Here is a 19,210-nt window from a genome sequence, read left to right as displayed (position 1 = left end):
ACCAAACACTATAATTCAAAGGATTATTTACTAGCTGCTCACTTCAAAGTCCAGTTAGCAGCTGTTCAAAATTTATAATCTTAAAGTTCCCCTTTTTTACTATAAAAGGCCCAGTCTGGGAAATCATCAGTTCTTAATCACAGAAAGTTGATTGCATTTGTCTTAATGGAGTGTTTTCAGTGGGGAAATATTATGTCTCTGCTGGTTTGAGCAGGAACTCAGGGAGGCTTTATATGTGAAAAGGGAATGACCATTGCTGAACTCTTTCATCATCGCTGTCTCAACACTGTGAACAGTACTCATAGTCACTGATTATTTGGTCAATGGTCATGCTAATTTGCATATTAACGATCATGAAACTGAGCTTGCAACTTGGTGCTAGTTTCAGTCATTGCGCAACTGCAGTGTTTATAAGGTTGGAGAAACCTGCAGTTGGCTGAGAGTGAAGAAGTCACTTGGATGAGTGATGAAATGTTTCTACAACTGAAAAACTTTGCAGCAGATATGCAAATAACAGATAACTAGAAATCTGGGGCAAGACTTCCCGTTCCTTGTTTACTATAAATACAGATAAATTAAAAATGTGTTTCATCGTCAGATGAGAGTGAGTGCTCTTGAGATTGCATGTCAGCAAATGTATTCTTCATTTACTGTTTTTTCCCCAAAGTCTCCTCTACTGAAGATTGTATTACCAAAATCTGGCTCCTTTTGTACAGACTCTATATATTATTGTGTGGTTATATGAAACATTATGTAAAGGCTTAAACCTCTGTGGGGGCAAAAACAGCGTTCCCGGTGAGAACAACTTAGCTTCGCCCCTTCTTCAAACATCTCATGGAGCTACCAATAATTAGCAACGTAGCTAGCTATAATAACATTTTACAGATATACGACTTAAAGTGCACTGCAAGCTTTTGTGGGTATAGCAAAATGAATTAAAGGCAAAGGTGCTTAGGATAGTCCAAAAAAAATAATCCAATTCTATCTTTGGATAAAAGCTGTGCATGAAGATCAAAAGCTAGGGAAAATCTTGTAAATGGTCCTTGAGGTAAGCATGTTTTATCACTCTGTGCATCTGTTTGTTAGAGTTTAATAATTCAAACAAAATTTAATTAAGGCTCTGAAAGCAGAGTGAAACTGGAGTAAGCTAGTTAGCATAACCGAGAAACATGTCAATCTTTAGAATTACTTTAGCACACCTTAAGTACTCTTCACACGGGACTAGAATTACCTGAGGCCCACGTGTGATTAAGGGATTTGCCCCCCACGTAATGTGTGGTAACCTTTAATCTACTTCGTGCAGGCTAAGTGCTTGAACAGGCTCTATAGTTATCTGAGCACTGAATAACCCCCTGTTGTGACATCCATAGGACCCCTGTGTACTGGGGTCAAGGTTAAAACGGCCTAACAAAGCCTAACTCTGTACAGTACTGATGGAAGACTGCCTGTACCCTGAAACATCTGGCTGGTGTGAAACTGGGAAGAGACCAGCTCTTTCTTATTTGCCTGAAATTCTTTTATGTGTCCAGCTGCATTTCACATCAAGGAGATACTGTCATGCATAGGATGGTGCCAGCATACTGGCTCATCAGCTTGGCAACATGTTTCAGATAAGATTACAGAGTGCTTTCGTTCATATCTGCCCAGTTGTACAGGCTGGAGCACGGTTACATTGTGTCTAGTTAGGACACGGTTCAGTGTGTGTATAATCCTCTGATAGGGGTGTACAGTGTAGGCTAAGAGGAAAAGAACATCACACAAACGGTACCTGAGTACCAGCATATGGATACTGACTGAAACTTTATGTCAGACACAGCAAGAGAGAAACATCCTAAAAACTAGGAAAGAAAGAGAGGCATGTATGACTTAAAGGTTTTCAAGAAACAGGTGGGTTTCGGAGAAGATAAAATAGAGGGGGAAAAAACTATATGGGTTCTTAGTGCTTTGCTGGTCTGTCGGGTTACAATCTTCCTTTGAAGTGTGTGTGTGTGTGTTTGCAGGGGGGGGAGGCATGTTTATGTGACTCAAAGTGACTGCACAGATTCATGTCAGCACAACTTCTGTGTGTGTGCGTGTGTGTGCGTGTGATCTGTGAATCTGTGTGAAGGTGAGCCAGGGGTTCTCCTGACTAGAGGGCTGTCTGACTGATGTGTGAAGGCCTGTGTGTGTGTGTGTTTATGTGTGCATTGCCATGCCTCAATCCTGTTTCTTCTTTCTCCGTCTATCCTCTGTGGGGTTTTCCATTGACTGGTTAGATCTCCACTGCTGGATCCATGCAGGAACAATCATAGAAAACAGGGGAAAAAATGTGGTAAATCTTGTCAAAACTCCCTCTAATGTTTCTCGCCTTTCTCTTCCAAGTAGTGGGAAAAAAGCTCCACTGAGGCATTTGTCTTACTCTGTTACACATACTGTTGTTTCTGCTGGAAGGATAAATGTTTTTATATCGCCACTAAAATAACAAGAAAATTCAATATTATCTGCTTCAGGAGTATAATATCTTATTTTGAGACAAAATTTTGAACTCATGGGCAGAACACTGAAAGTAAATTAAATTTGACCTTCTTCAAACACTACTTCTTTAGCAAAGTACTTTTAAGCCTGTGTGCCTCTAAATGTACCTCTACATGTACTGTACTGACAAACTATAAGCTTTAAACGTAACAGTGATAACGTATTCCCTTAAAAATAAAGTGTGTGTGCTGGTACGTATGTGCAACAAGCAGAATCCACACAGGTGTTCTTCCTGCAGCCGTCAACACACACACACACACACACACACACACACACACACACACACACACACACACACACACACACACACACACACACACACACACACACACACACACACTCCTAAGGTGTGCGTACTCAAGCTTTCATCAGGTCTCTGTGTGTAAGATTAATGGTTCTGTGAGGGTGACTCAGCTGCGATGAATTCACAGAAGAAAAAGTGTCCATCCCAAATTCTTAGACATATTAGACAGCTATGAACTCATCCAGCTTTTGACTAACAAATGATCTAATTTCTTGAACTTTGACATATGCACTAATAGATACATCTTAATAAACTTAATTATCTTTTTTTAGCTTAATGAGAACAAGTTTAGTCTCTGTCATTTTAATGATCTCAAGGTACTTAGTTTGAAAAAATATATAGTTTGATTAAAGATGCATTGATGAGTACCAACAGATCGAATGGTTGGATATCATGATGGAACATTTGGCAGCTAAGCAGTCAGATATCAGTGGAAAGTAAAACTGAAGAAAAGGGAGAGTGAATCCTGGAATGGTGTTTTTTTGGATGGTCAGCGATGCAACTCAAAATAAATAAAAATGTTGTGGCTGTTGCCAGTTTTGATGTGTGTTATATGTTGTTGTAAGGTTGTTGGTGGTATCTCGTAGGTGTAGATGTTTATCTAGCTTTAAGCCTCAGTCAGACAGGCCTAGACACTCATTTGGCAGAGTCATTTTGCAACCACTGGTAATGAAGAGAAAATGAATACTCACCAACCTGTTACGAGTGGTGGTTGCTGGCAGTCGTTGTGAAATCGATTGCTAAAGCCCCCAGTCAAACAGGCATAGACTGGTCAGTGTGCCTTTCGTACAACCTAAGGAGAAGTGTGTGTGCCGTGTTCGATTGGGAAGTTGTTTGTGGAGTTTACCAGCAGTCGCTAGCATTGGTCTCAAAGAGGTATACGTTGCTGGACCAAAAACCTCCTTGTGATTACTGTGGTTGCTAGCAGGTTGCCACGGTCACCTGTAGTTTGACTTGTTTATAGACACAGACTAATTGCCGAGTGGTAGTCAAACTGTCAAAAGTGTGACGCAAACCTGAAATGTTCTGATTTGCATTCACCTTCAAAATAAAAGTTTTACCTTTTGAAATATGCTGATTGCAGTGGCAAGGCACCGCCTTTACTTTGAAGGGGAATGTTCACCGTTGCCATTGTTTGCCACTTTTATTCCAACTTTTCTACATCTCAGAGAGTGAAATGGTGAGTGTTTGTAGACCAGCTGATGTCTTTCATGCAAACTACAGGCTGCTTGCAACCAAAGCAATGACAAGGACATCTAAGTGCAGTCTCCTCTTCACCCAGCATCAGCTGGCAAACTTCAGGAACCACCAGCCAACTGGTTGGGAAATACTGATTTTTGACTTGCAACTGGAGGATCTAGGGGTATTCTGGGTATTTGTGCATGTCTCTGCCATTGGCCATGTTGTTTTTAACAAAACATTTTTATAGTGTCTTTCCAAAAAATAAAGTATTTAAGCTTTTAAAATAATTTGACATTTTTGCTTAATCTTTTTAATATTTTTCCCCATCACAGACAAGTTCAAATGGCTTTTTTGGTCAGTAGATGTTAATATAATACATATTATATAGATTATTTAATGTATTAAAACTACTCACAAATTTACTAGCAAAAGCATTTACAATAACAGAAACTAGAGCATAAAGGACATGAAGAAACTAGAAAAAAATAAGTGATAAATTATCTCAGAAGACACAACAATACTGAGGTAAACCACATCACAGGAAAAAGTAAACCAAGTGTACTTGAAATGCTATTCCACACCCTCCTGCTGTTTTTGCTGGGTCTGTTTCAATGAAAGAGTGTTACCTGACATATCGCAGATGAAAGATTCACACCGGTGTGCATATTTTCAACCCTGTTATCATCAACAGTTCTTAAGCAGTCGTTGAACATGTTGTTAAGCAGAAGGTAGAGTCCATGTAAAATACCCATCTAACCACTGACTTCAGCTCATATCCACACACCTAAAAACCACAAATTATACAAGACATGGGTAGAACACGAGATTGGGGGGAAAAAAAAAGAAAGGTGAAGTTTTGTAAGATCAAAACATTCTACAGAGTTTTTAAAAATTGAAGCTTTTTTTTTTGCACAATCACAATGTTTTCTTAGTTTACAGAGGCTGCTGACAGTTAGCAGCTGGCAGTAGTTTAATTACCTTACCTTTTAAGTCATGCAAACATATCAACAGGGCATAATTGGCAGTGCAAGAGTTCATAAAATCAGTGGTTTTTCTTCTAACTGCAGTTTCTGCCTTCTTTTTAATTAATTTAGATGACTGAATGATGCTTGTGGTGTCATTTAATGCATGTTTTTGCACAAACAGAGGTATAAAGTGGATGACAAACTCAGTCCAACCTGCAGGTGTGACTAAAAAAACAACAGGAGCAGAGGTTTTTGAAAGCCGTACAGGAAATGCACATTGTGGGAAAGAAGTCAAGCAGAATAACCCATTAACCTGGCCAGGTTGGATGTTTTCTTTTGGTCCATAAGATAATTTAAGTTCATTTCCTGTATTTAGTCGTACTTGTACCTCAAACTGACTGAAGAATAAAAGCACCTCAGCCACTCTAGCTTTTTCTTTTTCTTTGTCCTTTTTTGTACCGCTATTAAATTATTTGAAATAAAGAACAGTGAACTCAAGTGTAGAGCAAAAGAAGACTCAAGCTAGAATTACCCTTCTCCTTGTGTGTAGATGCATGTAAAAGTCAATTATAGGTTGCAGAAGATCGCAGGGAAGCTAGTGCACAGGCATGCACTGCATGAGCTAGTACTCTGGCTGATTCTTTCTGTAGTGGACACAAAGTGTATATCATACTTCCTGTCTTAGAAAAAAGCACACACAAACATGCCATGTGTCCACTTGCACTATGTAAATCAGTATCCACCTAACTAGTTTTGTGAATCTATACAGCAACGGTTTGAGCTAAATGCTCTGCTGGCACTGTTGATATTAATATACTTATGTTCAGAGGTTAAATAATTTACATATCTTCACCATGTTGGCTTTGTCTGTTAGTACACTATTAGCTGTGGCTGATGGGAAAGTTTCAAACCTGTTTGGCTAAAATCCAAATTATTGGATAAACTAGAATTGTCACTTTTATTTTTGCTAGATTGAAAAAGTTGCTGAGATCACTAAAGTTGATCACAGTTCATTGTAAGGGAAAATAAATTCCACCCTTACATCCATCTGTCCACATTGTCTTCACTTCTTATCCATTTTAGTGTCATGGGGGTGCTGGAGCCTGTCCCAGCTGTAACAGTGCAAACCTGAACACCCTGGGCAAGTCACAAGTCTATTCTGGGGTGAAATATGAAGGCAAGAAAATTGGTAAGGAGAATACTTAAACAAAAAAATAAAATACATTTATGCTAACGATAGATAAGGTTAGGGTGAAGGAGAGTTAAAAACAGTAAGGCTGAGACTGTGCAAGAGAGTACACTGTAAAATGTAATATTGTGTTTAATTAAAAATATTAAATAGGCTGAACTCAGTTTTTATCAATTTGTTATTAGAACTCAATTTAAATAAGTTACCAGTACTTTTTATGCAAAAATGCTGATAAACTCGATTAATTTGAGTTGTCCTAACTTAGAAAAACTAAGTAAGCTGGAAGTTTTGCTTCTCAGGGCGGAAGGATGAAAGATGTGTTTTGAAAATGCCACGTGACTACCGTCCTCCTCCCTCCCGGATCAGTCCGCATGTTCATGGCGCCAGCATTTGTTATGGAATATATTGAGCAAACCTGGAGATATTATTGTTGTCATTGCTGTGGATCTTTACTGACTTGGTGAGTAAATGTTTACTCGTATTCAAACTGATTTTGTGGCTTCTCTTAGTTTAGCACCAGGTTTATAATCTTGCTAGCTAGTTAGTGTTAGCCTAGCGTTGCTGCTGCCGCTGGGCTCATGTTACTTAAAAATTAACACTACAGCCTTAAAAACCTTACATAAAACTATGTCGGTGAATTTTTTTGTTGATTGTTTGAAATAAATAAGTGAGATAAGAGCCCAGACAAAATTCTTTGGGAGGTGCAGCCGTTAGGGGTGGGGTGGGTGTGGGGGGTGAATAACGGAGCTCTCCGAAAACGTGGAAGCACTTTTGCAAATATGTGATATTTTGATAAATTAAGTAGATATTTGAGCATTACTCAGCTACATTCTCGCCTGAAAATATCTTAAAAGGTTATTTTGTGACCCAGAAAGGGTAGTCTGGTGAAAAAGAGGATCGCATTTGTCGGCCACGGTTGTCGGAGCCTGTGCGCACTTGTAAGCGCGGCAATGGCGGAGGAGCACCGCTGAAAAACGTATTACTTTTTCTGGGTCACAAAATAAACTTTTAAGATATTTTCAGGCGAGAATGTAGCTGTGTAAAGTTCAAATATCTGCTCGATTTATCAAGACATGACATATTTGCAAAAATGCTCCGACGTTTTCAGAGACGTCTATTTTTTCATGCTTTGTGGCAGCTTTAGAACATCTGTGGCATCTACTAATGTCAAATCTAGCCTTTATTTAACAACATAAGCGAACTCTATGTTACAATGATTGCACAGCCATTAAGGATCAAATCAGTTTCTGAAAAATGTTCTGTTTTTTCTCCCTCTGCTTGCTTCTTACTGTCTTTGAGGCTCGGGACCAGCACTCCTGTTGTTGGACAGAAAGACATCAACTCAGTGGTAAGTGTTTTGGTTTTCCAATATATTAGCAACTGTCAGTGACATTTATATTAATCAGGCTGAACTTTAATCATACTTTAGATCAGCCTGTTTTACTTATTGTTTTATTTGTGCTTTGGTTTGGGGAAGTTGTTTCTTTACTGATCTTTTCCTGTCTTCTGTTATTAGACTTGAGATGTGACTGCACGATGCTGTTGCTTCGACTCCAGTTAATTCTACAAGACATGCTGTGTAAGTAAACAAACAACAACAGTTTGGTCTGCATTTCTTGAAAGATCACATCCCCCAAACTTAGTTTAGAGGGTCTACACTGTATATAGTGAAGTCTGCAAGTTTTCTAACAGCAAAATTTGTTTTGTGCCCAAATCATTTTGCACATCATTAGAATGAAAGTTATTGCCCATGTTTGCATAGCACTTTTTAAAGTTATTCTTTCATGACAATATTGTGTGTTGGTCACAGCTATCCAGACTGACAATTGGGACATTGAATGTCACCCTCCTCCGGGGGGAGGGAGCCTGAGATTGTCTAAATTGGAGTCTGTTTTATACCAAATGCAGAAAAATGTTTTAAGAAAGCAATTAAGTTCATGTTCCAAAAAATATGATTGTTTGCTTGCAGGACACCAGGAGAGATGAGTCCTCCGTCACAGATGGTGTGGTCAGTGAAGGTGGTCACCTGCAGGTTCAAGCTCATTGCATCTCCAACCCACATCCACTGCAACTGTACTTAAGGGAAGTTAAAGACTTTCTTCTGCACCACATTTGGATCATCTCGATCCATGACAGTCATTCAGGCAGTAATGACTGGACTGGAAACAAGCCATCCTTAAAATATTACAACATTCCAGCTCCTGTGTTGGAATGAAAAACAAATGTGTTTAAATTAGAGACTGCACTTGTGACAGAACAATAAATATTTTATGTTGATTATATAAGTAATGTAAGTACAAAACAAACTTGTGGTAGGCCTAAACTTATTTTCAGAATAATTACATCTAAGACTTTGTTTCGTTGTAAGATTATAACAGTGATGGCAATATCATTTTTATTCAGCAGAACAGTGTCCAGTATGTTGGCTGTTGTACTTTGTTGTGTTTGAAAATAAAAGTTGTGCTCATTTTAACATCATTACAAAAGTGTTGTTAATTATTTTTAATGATATTCATGGTACCACAAATTGTTTTTTCATTTAGTTGAACTTGAAATGTTTGTCAGTAGGTAAACAATTAGTATTGTCAGAAAGTCAGAAATATCAAGTTATTCTTAATACTGCAGACTTGCAATGTATAAGTTGTCCTAACAGTCATCCTAAGTAAGCTTTACTTAGTTTTTTTTGAGGCAACGAGTTTCCATAATTTTTTGAGTTCTGGGAACTAACACGGCTGTGTACATTTTGAGTACAGTGTACTCAAAATGAGTAAGTTGTCCTAACTTGGTCATCTTACGTAAACTTGATCCAATTTTTTGAGTTCTGGATGAGCTTGTACAGAGTACTCAAAATAAATACGTTGTCCTAACTTAGTCATTTTTAGCTAAGCTTTACTCAATTTTTTTGAGGCAACGAGTTTCCATAATTTTTTTGAGTTCTGGGAACTAATTAGATTTTACAGTGTAGTGCAAATTGCACTACATCATAAATCTAAGAAACAGCTGCAGAAAGGTATAATGTGCAATACAAATTCCTGTCTGGACCAAAATGGTGAAAATTATTGTGTAATGCAAAGTGGTCAGTGCTCCAGCAACTGCCCCTTAGGTGATACTTCTCCAATTTTCTTTTGATATAAGAAATCAATTTTCAATCAGCTTCATTTTGAATATAATATTGTTAACTTTCACATCAGAGCGGTTGCATTGAAATTGTCAATACTACCACAAGTCTCAAATCTTTTTACTCGTCAAGGTAAGAACATGTACTTGTGTATTTCAGGTGGGTTTCAGATGCCAGATTGCTGTTTATAGTGGGTTTTCTAACCTTTAGTTCCCCTCATTGTGAAGCTTAGGAAAAAAAAAAGAAAAGGAAAAAGAAACTTCTAGATCAAATAAATTGGATTGTTTTCCCCTTTTAACTTATGTTACATTTTATAGACCTCACGGGAAGTGATACCGTAACTTGAGAAACAATGAAAATGTGGGGTAAAAAGTAATGAAGGAAAGAAAGGGATTAAAGATAAGACAGTAGACACTTAATCCCCTGTGGTTCTCCACCCTTGTGATGTAAAATCATTTATGAGGCTTACTGTGAACATGTTTGCTCAATGTTATGGATTCGTGGACAAATTCACTCTTAAATTCTTAATAGGAGGGGAACTATCCATTAGCATACGACACAAAGGGGACTTCAGGGAGAAAGAGTGCAATACGGAAGAGAAAACAGAAAAATCTAATTTGCATTTGAGAGAAAATAGAAGAGAATAAATGTGAATGCTAAGAGGATGATAACTACCAATATTATGCTTGTGTACAATATAATATTCACTATTTACAGCATATAAAAGACAACATTTGATTAAAAAAATATTTTTTAACAATACAGATAAATATATGGAGTTGATATTATTCAGTTTCATTAAAAAACTACTTTGAAAGGTCAGTTTTCAGTTGTTTGGGGTTTGTTAGTAAAAGTAAAGTAAAAGAACAGATTGTGTTTGTCAATTACATTTTTTGGGAGTAACCCATTCACCACAGAGGAAACAGACCTGGAAGATCCCCCTGTAAAATAAAGGGACTGGCTGTTCTTTACTTTTTAATTAAAAAATTTATGTGTGCAAAATAGATCCCTGAAGTTTTTTCTCTTGGGAAAGTAATACTTCCTCTTTCGAAAAAAAAAATCATAACTCTCACCTTTATGTTGCTTGTCCAAGTCTGGAGTCTGTGTCCTCTTCTTTACCTCATTGTGGTGCATCAAACCGTAGTAGACTTGTTAATTCTTCTTATGACTGGACAGCTGTAAACACCAGTCAGAGTTTGATGACTGCTGAAAAAAGCAGCAGCAGTGAGTATTTTCTCGCCAGCAGGGAGAAGCGTTAACAACATAGCATTTTGTGAAGCGACACAAAGGTGAGACAGGCATTTTATTGGGGTTTCAAAGAGTGATACAAACATAAAAACTCTAAGGATAAAGAATCATTGGTTAGTGTGGCAAATGTCCACTTACTCACTTGTTAGTGACAGCCTGTTGTGAAACTTCAAGCTGTGCATTTCTGGCATCAATAGCTTGGTGTTTTAAAACCTGACATGACTACCAAGGGGCAGATCTGACTGAGTAAACGAAGAACATCCCACGCTCGCTGGGAACAGTAATTTTCAAAATAAGCATCGCTTTGATTTAAAAATGACATGAAAGTAGTGAACAAGATCAAAAAGCCAGCAGGTATGTGTTTACAAGCAGGGAAAGGCTGCTGGGCTTTTTCTCATGGACATTTTTAAAATCAGACTGCGGGGAGTCCTCCAGTGGTGCCCTCTGAAAGAATGCAGGTTTAAGGCAGCTCTGCATTGTTTTGTTTTGGGGGAGGTTAGGTCCAAGATTGAGCAGCAGTGCAGATACCTTGTTGATACCTGAGGTGAAAAGAGAATGGCCACACAACTTTGAGATGACTGGAAGGTAGTAGATGGGCAACAGCAGCAGAAGACCACTGGGTGCCACTCCTGTCAGCTAAGAACAAGAAACTTAGGCTACAAATGAAACAAATTACACAAAAGACAAAAGTCTTAAAAACATGGTGCCTGGTCGGATGTGTCTCAGTTTCTGCTGTGATATTTCAATGGTAGCTTCTGAATTTGGCATAAACAGTAAGAAAGCTTGGACCCATCCAGCCATGTATCAATGGTTCAGGTAGGATAATGTGTGGGGGACGTTTTCTTGGCAGACTTTGGGGTTCTTAGTGGGAACTGAGCCTCTTCTAAACACCACAACCTACCCAGGTGTTGTTGCTTTAAATGTTTATCCCTGTATGACCAATTGTACCCATCTTCTGATGGCTGCTTCTTGTTGGATAACTAAAACTCAGTTTTTGAACATGACACTGAGTTAATTGTAGGGAAATGGGCTCCACAGTCACCAAATTTCAGTCTAACAGACCACCTTTGGGATATGGTGGAATGGGAGACTCTGCACCAACTGTAGGTTGCTTTCATGTCAATATGCACCAAAATCTCTGAGGAATGTTTCCACACCATGAAGAATTCAGACAGTTTTGAAGGAAAATGCTTTGGTGACATGCTCTATAAAACTGCACTCAATCACATTACATAGTTTTCCGTAAGCCCTGTCTACACATTCAACAAACCCCGAGATCAGTAATTTTATTATTAGTTTCATGTGTACTAACACATGGACACACATGCACACATACACATGGTGGAAGTAATTAAAGCAAGTGGAGCTAAATTGAAGTGTATTGAACTCTTCTCTCACACGCTCCTACTTTGTCGATAGATCACTCACCAAGCGCTATCGACCGCTACAGCAGCTTCCCACTGCAAAGCCCTTTGCAGTGCATGTGATATGTTGGAGCGTTCAGAACATAGGGCAGGGAGGCAGAAAAACACTGAAAAAGTCAGGAAAACAGATGTTTTGTGAAGCAGCATTGGCAAAGGAAATTTCCCTTCACGCTGTTTAACATTTTATCTATTTCTCTCCTTGCATCGGGATTGTTTTATCAGTTCTATGTCATTGTGTGCCCCACTCTGTCTTTCCAACTCCTTGTTTTCTCCTCTGTCTCTAAATTCCTATATCTCTATCTATCTTGTGGGAAGGGTAATGATTTTAACTAAATGAGACTCTTGCACTTCCCCAACCCACTAGATTAACAGATCAATGGAATAGCATTTGTGTGTTCATCTGTGGGGAGAAGCCTATGTGTGTCCTTGCCGTCTGCGCAGTCTGTATAGTAATCATGAATACCCAATAGCCACAGAGACTAGTTATGACATGGAGGACAAAGCTCTGTTGATGGGAAGTGACAAGGGAGAAAAAAATGACAGCAGAGATTTCCCACAAACAGTAGGGGAGTAGGCGGCCATGGATTTTTACTGAATAATTGGTAAGAATTTTTCACAAGGTCTCGACATGACAAATGTGCATCAAGCACACCATCAATGGTGGAGTAGAAGAACGCCTCTGCTCCTCTGTTGAAATGCATTTCCCCTGTGTGGGTCGCCCCTTGTGCTTGATGTGAATTCAATTGGAGATAAATTGATTATCTCTTATTTGTGATCAATGCTAAATGTGTTAACATGTATTGGCTCTGCTCTTTCAGTGTGCACCTGTGCTTGTATGAAGCTTTTCCTCCAAGAGGTTTGCTATCTCTCTTCATCCACACACCTCTCTAAATGCAAGAAAGGCTGTAAAAATTTAGTAGTTAGTGAGAAATATTCACACAACAAACAAAAACAAATAAATATAAAAATATACTATATAAAATAATATATAACTAATGTAAACTGCCTTGTACATGTGACATGTGCAATGACAATAAAGTTGAATTCTATTCTATTCTAAATTAACTACTTATAGGCAAACAAAAAAATTTATTTTGACGATTGATGCCAAAAAAACAGGCTTTCCAATGGTATAAGAATTATTGGCAAGAAAAAGTTTGTTACAACGAAGCAAAATATCAAACAAACACAAACAAAAGTTTATGTCACGGTTCGCGGGTGCAAGCCGTGTGGAATTATTTTAGGACCAAAACAGCAGCTCAGGTGCAGGTGAGTATTTATTGATGAAAGAACAACGAACGACAAAGGTACTGGGAAAAAGAAACTAAAACCTAAACTGGGTCACACTAACAAAACAAACCAGAACGCAGATGCGGGGAGGTCCGGGGAAATACACAGGGAGAGACGCAGGGAGACCGAGGGGAAACAACACAGACGAACCAGCAACGACTAAGACAGAAGACACGACTTAAATACACCCGGAGAAACACAGGGAGATTGCATACAGGTGGAGGACACAGCTGGGAATGATTAACATGACGAGACCAGGGAGGCAAACTGAAAACACTCACATAAGACGCAGACCTTCACAATAAAACAGGAACTTACACATGCAAAGACACAGACTGAGAAACGCGGACTTGACACAGGAACACACGGACAGCACAGAGAAAACACTAAACAGGGAAGAACAGAACCAAAATCACAATAATAGAAAAAAAACACAAAACGCTGGGTCAGCAGGACCCAGGATCATGACAGTACCCCCAAAGGCTGGCTCCAGACAGCCCAACAAGAAAACAAAAACAGCCAGAAAAACAGAAAACCCGACCAGGGCGGGCGGTGGGGGTCCAGGACGGAGGGCTCGGGGCAAAACAAAACCAGTGCACAAGAGGGACAAAAACAAAACACGAGCCAACACCAAAAAACAACAACAAAAGATGCACACTGGAGCCCAAAAAAACAGAGTCCAAAACAGAAGAGTTCAGGGGGCCGGCCAGGGGGCCGACCGCACAGAAGTCCAAACAGTTCCGGGGGCCGACCGTGCGGAAGGCCACGGCGACGACTCAGGCGAAGGGGATCCGGGGGCCGGCCATGAGGAAGGCCACGGTGGCAACGTGGAAACAGTTCAGGGGGCCGGCCGTGAGGACGGCAACGACCCAGGCGAAGGAGGTCCGGAGGCCGGCCGCGTGGAAGGCAGCGGCGCCGACGTGGACACAGTTCAGGGGGCCGACCACGAGGAAGGCAACGGTGGGGACTCAGGCGAAGGGAGTCTGGGGGCCGCCCACGACGGTGATGGCGCCTGGCCAGCGGCCTGGAAAGTGGCCGGTTAGCTGAAGGCGAAGACACAGAGGCTGGACCAGACGGGGCTGAAGACACGGAGGCTGGACCAGACGGGGCTGAAGACACTGAGGCTGGACCAGACGGGGCTGAAGACACTGAGGCTGGACCAGACGGGGCTGAAGACTCGGAGGCTGGACCAGACGGGGCTGAAGACTCGGAGGCTGGACCAGACGGGGCTGAAGACTCGGAGGCTGGACCAGACGGGGCTGAAGACTCGGAGGCTGGACCACACGGGGCGGCAGCAGGCGACGCTGAAGACTCGGAGGCTGCAGCTGGCGAAGCTGATGAGGCTGCAGGCGACGGCGTGGAAGCCGGAGACGAAGGCACTGCAGGCGACGGCGTGGAAGCCGGAGACGAAGGCACTACAGGCGACGGCGTGGAAGCCGGAGACGAAGGCACTACAGGTGACGGCGTGGAGGCCGGAGACGAAGGCACTGCAGGCGGCGGCGTGGGAGACGGAGGCGCTGCAGGCGGTGGCGTAGGAGACGGAGGCGCTGCAGGCAGCGGCGTAGATGGTGAGGCTGCCGCTGGCGTGGATGGTGAGGCTGCAGCTGGCGGTGGCGTGGAAGCCGGAGGCAGTGGCGCTGCAGGCGGCGGCGTGGAAGCCGGAGACGGAGGCGCTGCAGCTGGCGTGAATGAAGAGGCAGCAGCTGGCGTGGAAGCCGGAGACGGAGGCGCTGCAGGCGGTGGCGTGGAAGCCGGAGACGGAAGCGCTGCAGGCGGCGGCGTGGAAGCCGGAGACGGAAGCGCTGCAGCTGGCGTGAATGAAGAGGCTGCAGCTGGCGTGGAAGCCGGAGACGGAGGCGCTGCAGGCGGCGGCGTGGAAGCCGGAGACGGAAGCGCTGCAGCTGGCGTGAATGAAGAGGCTGCAGCTGGCGTGGAAGCCGGAGACGGAGGCGCTGCAGGCGGCGGCGTGGAAGCCGGAGACGGAGGCGCTGCAGCTGGCGTGAATGAAGAGGCTGCAGCTGGCGTGGAAGCCGGAGACGGAAGCGCTGCAGGCGGCGGCGTGGAAGCCGGAGACGGAAGCGCTGCAGCTGGCGGCGTGGAAGCCGGAGACGGAAGCGCTGCAGCTGGCGGCGTGGAAGCCGGAGACGGAAGCGCTGCAGCTGGCGTGAATGAAGAGGCTGCAGCTGACGTGGAAGCCGGAGACGGAGGCGCTGCAGGCTGGACGGATCCCTTGGATCCTCCAGCGACGACAGGAAGCAAAGGTCGGACGGATCCCTTGGACCCTCCAGCGACGACAGGAAGCAAAGGCCGGACGGGCCCCTTGGACCCTCCAGCGACGACACGAGGCAAAGGCCGGAGCGGTCCCTCGGACCCTCCAGCGGAGACACGAGGCAAAGGCCGGAGCGGTCTCTCGGACCCTCCAGTGGAGACTAGAGACGAAGGCTGGAGCGGTCCCTCGGACCCTCCAGCGGAGACACGAGACAAAGGCCGGAGCGGTCCCACGGACCCTCCAGCGGAGACACGAGACGAAGGCTGGACGGGCCCCTTGGACCCCCCAGCAGAAGCCATCCCAAAGCCAGCAGGCATGGAGTCCTCTGGCAGACACGAAGGCAACGTGTGCTGTGCTGAGCACTGGCTCTGCTCAGACAGCGCTGACACGGAGTTGTTCTCTGAGGGCTGCTGAATCTTCAGGGGTCCAGAAACAGCTGGGGACTGAAACCTAGTTTCTGGGGAGGCCCTGGAGTGCATAACGGTGCCTGAAGCAGCTAAAGCGCGAGAAACTCCCTGGCTGGAACTTGGACTTTCTCCCTGCATGGAGTGAATGAGTGAAACTGGTAATACTGGAGCCCGAACTACAAGTAACGGTGGCACTGGCGGCACAGGGGCCTGGACTACAGGCGGCACAGAGGCCTGGTCTACAGGCGGCACTGGGGCCTGGACTACAGGCGGCACTGGGGCCTGGACTACAGGCGGCACTGGGGCCTGCACTACAGGCGGCACTGGGGCCTGAACTACAGGTGACACTGGGAGCACTGGGGACTGAACTACAGGTGACACTGGGAGCACTGGAGACTGAACTACAGGTGACACTGGGAGCACTGGAGACTGAACTACAGGTGACACTGGGAGCACTGGAGACTGAACTACAGGTGACACTGGGGGCACTGGAGACTGAACTACAGGTGACACTGGGAGCACTGGAGACTGAACTACAGGTGACACTGGGGGCACTGGAGACTGAGCAGAGTGTGGCACTGGAGACTGAGCAGAGTATGAGTGAGCAGATGACCCTGGGAGCTGGGCTGCTGGAGGTTGGGCAGCTAAGCCAGCTACTGGGGGCTGGGGAGGTGTGGTGGAGCGAGACTGGGACGAGGAGGCGGGAAGATTGTGTAGCTCTGAACGTGGAAGTCCCAAATACAAAGCAAAGGATTGCAGCGGAGTAAGCCCAGTGTCCTCCACCACATAAGCCTTCTTTCGCCGCTGCTTGCCCCTCCTGCAGGGCCTGAATTCTGAAAGCAGCGGTGGAATGACATCAGAAAACTGAGCTGAAAGCGGCTGCTGAGCAGGCGATGAGCTGTTCACAAAATCATCTGCCGCACAGAAGACAGTCCCGGAATAAACAGTTCCACAGTCCGAAAATGGAAAAGAGTCCTCACTCACCACAGCCGGCGAATTAGAAGTCCGAACAACCGGCTGTGGGGTGGCGCGCCGGCGGCGCGATCGGCGTTTCCTCCCCGCAGACGGCTCCGACGAGCCGGGCAAGAACACATCCGGCGAGTCGGGCAGCGGGGCAGGAGTGGCGGAGAGAAGGTGTGGTGTGTGCGGTGAAGAAAGGCCTGCATGGTCGGGGAAAGAGACTCCAGTAGCCATGGCAGGCCGGAAAAGAGCCATTGTAGCCGGCTTTCCACTACGCGGTGAAGCTCTTCCGGGGGGTGTTCCAGCCACAGGCCGAGAAGATTCTCCACATTATAAATGATGTCGTCCTGGAGCTCCTCAGACGGATTTACTGCTGCTGGGTCCATGTTGGCTGGTTCGTGCTGTCACGGTTCGCGGGTGCAAGCCATGTGGAATTATTTTAGGACCAAAACAGCAGCTCAGGTGCAGGTGAGTATTTATTGATGAAAGAACAACGAACGACAAAGGTACTGGGAAAAAGAAACTAAAACCTAAACTGGGTCACACTAACAAAACAAACCAGAACGCAGATGCGGGGAGGTCCGGGGAAATACACAGGGAGAGACGCAGGGAGACCGAGGGGAAACAACACAGACGAACCAGCAACGACTAAGACAGAAGACACGACTTAAATACACCCGGAGAAACACAGGGAGATTGCATACAGGTGGAGGACACAGCTGGGAATGATTAACATGACGAGACCAGGGAGGCAAACTGAAAACACTCACATAAGACGCAGACCTTCACAATAAAACAGGAACTTACACATGCAAAGACACAGACTGAGAAACGCGGACTTGACACAGGAACACACGGACAGCACAGAGAAAACACTAAACAGGGAAGAACAGAACCAAAATCACAATAATAGAAAAAAAACACAAAACGCTGGGTCAACAGGACCCAGGATCATGACAGTTTATTTTTTTTAGTCATGTGGAAGTCGTGGTATTTTTTGGTATTTAATGTTAATATTTGTTATTATTATTTTTTTTTAAAAAGGAGACCAATACACATTAATTAACATGAGCACTTTAGGTCAGGCGACCATTGAGGCAAGTTGCTGATCTTCTAGGAGCTGCCTGCATACTCTCGTCACACGAGGCTGGACATTCTCGTGCACCAGGAGGAACCTAGGATCTACCGCAGCAGGTAGTCTGAGAGTGGGTCCAAGGATTTCATAACAGTACCTAATGGCAATCAAGGTGTCATTGTTTAGCCCAGTGATAGTCCCTCCCTGGATATACCTCCCCAGACCATCACTGAGCCCACCACCAAACCTGTAACGCTGTAACGAAGTTGCAATAGTGTTCTCCAAGGCTTCTCCAGACCCTTTCATATTTGTCACTATACTGAGATGAACCTGCTCTAATCTGTACAACCACAGGCACCGGTGGTGGACCCACCAGTCCTAGTATTCTATGGCAAATACCAGTCGGGCTCCATGGTGCTTGGCAGTAAGCACAGGACTCACCAGAGGATGCCAGGCACACAGGCCACCCTGAAGTCTGTTTCTGATTGTTCAGAGACATTCACACCAGCGGCATGCTGAAGGTCATTTTGTAGTTCTTTGGCAGTGCTCACCATGGGAGATACTGGCAATAGCATTTGGCGTCCTGGAGGAATTGGGCTACCTGTGCAAACTCCTTAGTGTCAAGGTATCGCCTCACACTACCAGTTGTGAAACTGACTCTAGCCATTTCATTTTGGCAGTTGTCTCACTGTTTCCCCTCTAGTGCTCATGAAATTAGCTCATGGCTAATTTCATTAACACCAAAGCAGTTGAAACTGATTACCAATCCAATCCCCTCTGCTACTTAACTGAGTTGATGCTATACTCTGATTAAAAAGTTCATTTTTTTAACTGTAAGGCTAACCGATATTTAGATATCGGTTAGCCTTATTGGCTGTGAAATCTGACATTATGATGCACTGAAAGCACAAACACATAAGCACACACATGTCCAAGCATGCTGTGTTCAGATTTCTGTTCAGTGTGGAGAGCCTATCAAAGCATGGTGATTTCCTCCTTTTAGTGTGACAACTCTTAAGCCTCAAACGTGAAAGATTGACAGGGGTGGTTTTATTAAACCTCTTCTCAAAGTACATGTGAGTGCACAGAGGTGTAGACAGCGGCCAAATTTCCAGAACAAAACATGACTATATAACAACAACAGATTTCCTCAGGGTTTTTGTCTGTGTGCTCTTTCCTGAAACATGAAACTGCGAATTCAAACATAAAGGATTATATCTTGCACACTACGGGTGTCATGACAACACAGTATGCATAACGATGAT

The 19,210-nt window shown here is 43.8% G+C and overlaps 1 long non-coding RNA gene across 1 annotated transcript; it reads left to right on the top strand.

Moving 5' to 3' along the window:
• The first annotated feature begins 6,325 nt into the window (after positions 1-6,325).
• LOC120440460 lies at positions 6,326-8,156 on the top strand. The gene is made up of 4 exons (XR_005613268.1): positions 6,326-6,614; positions 7,454-7,502; positions 7,671-7,733; positions 8,124-8,156. It is a non-coding gene; the product is annotated as an uncharacterized LOC120440460 (long non-coding RNA).
• Positions 8,157-19,210: the final 11,054 nt, after the last annotated feature.

The sequence above is a fragment of the Oreochromis aureus genome, linkage group 6, assembly GCF_013358895.1.
Source record: "Oreochromis aureus strain Israel breed Guangdong linkage group 6, ZZ_aureus, whole genome shotgun sequence".
Classification (NCBI taxonomy): domain Eukaryota; kingdom Metazoa; phylum Chordata; class Actinopteri; order Cichliformes; family Cichlidae; genus Oreochromis; species Oreochromis aureus.
This window is presented reverse-complemented; position numbering and strand designations above follow the sequence as displayed.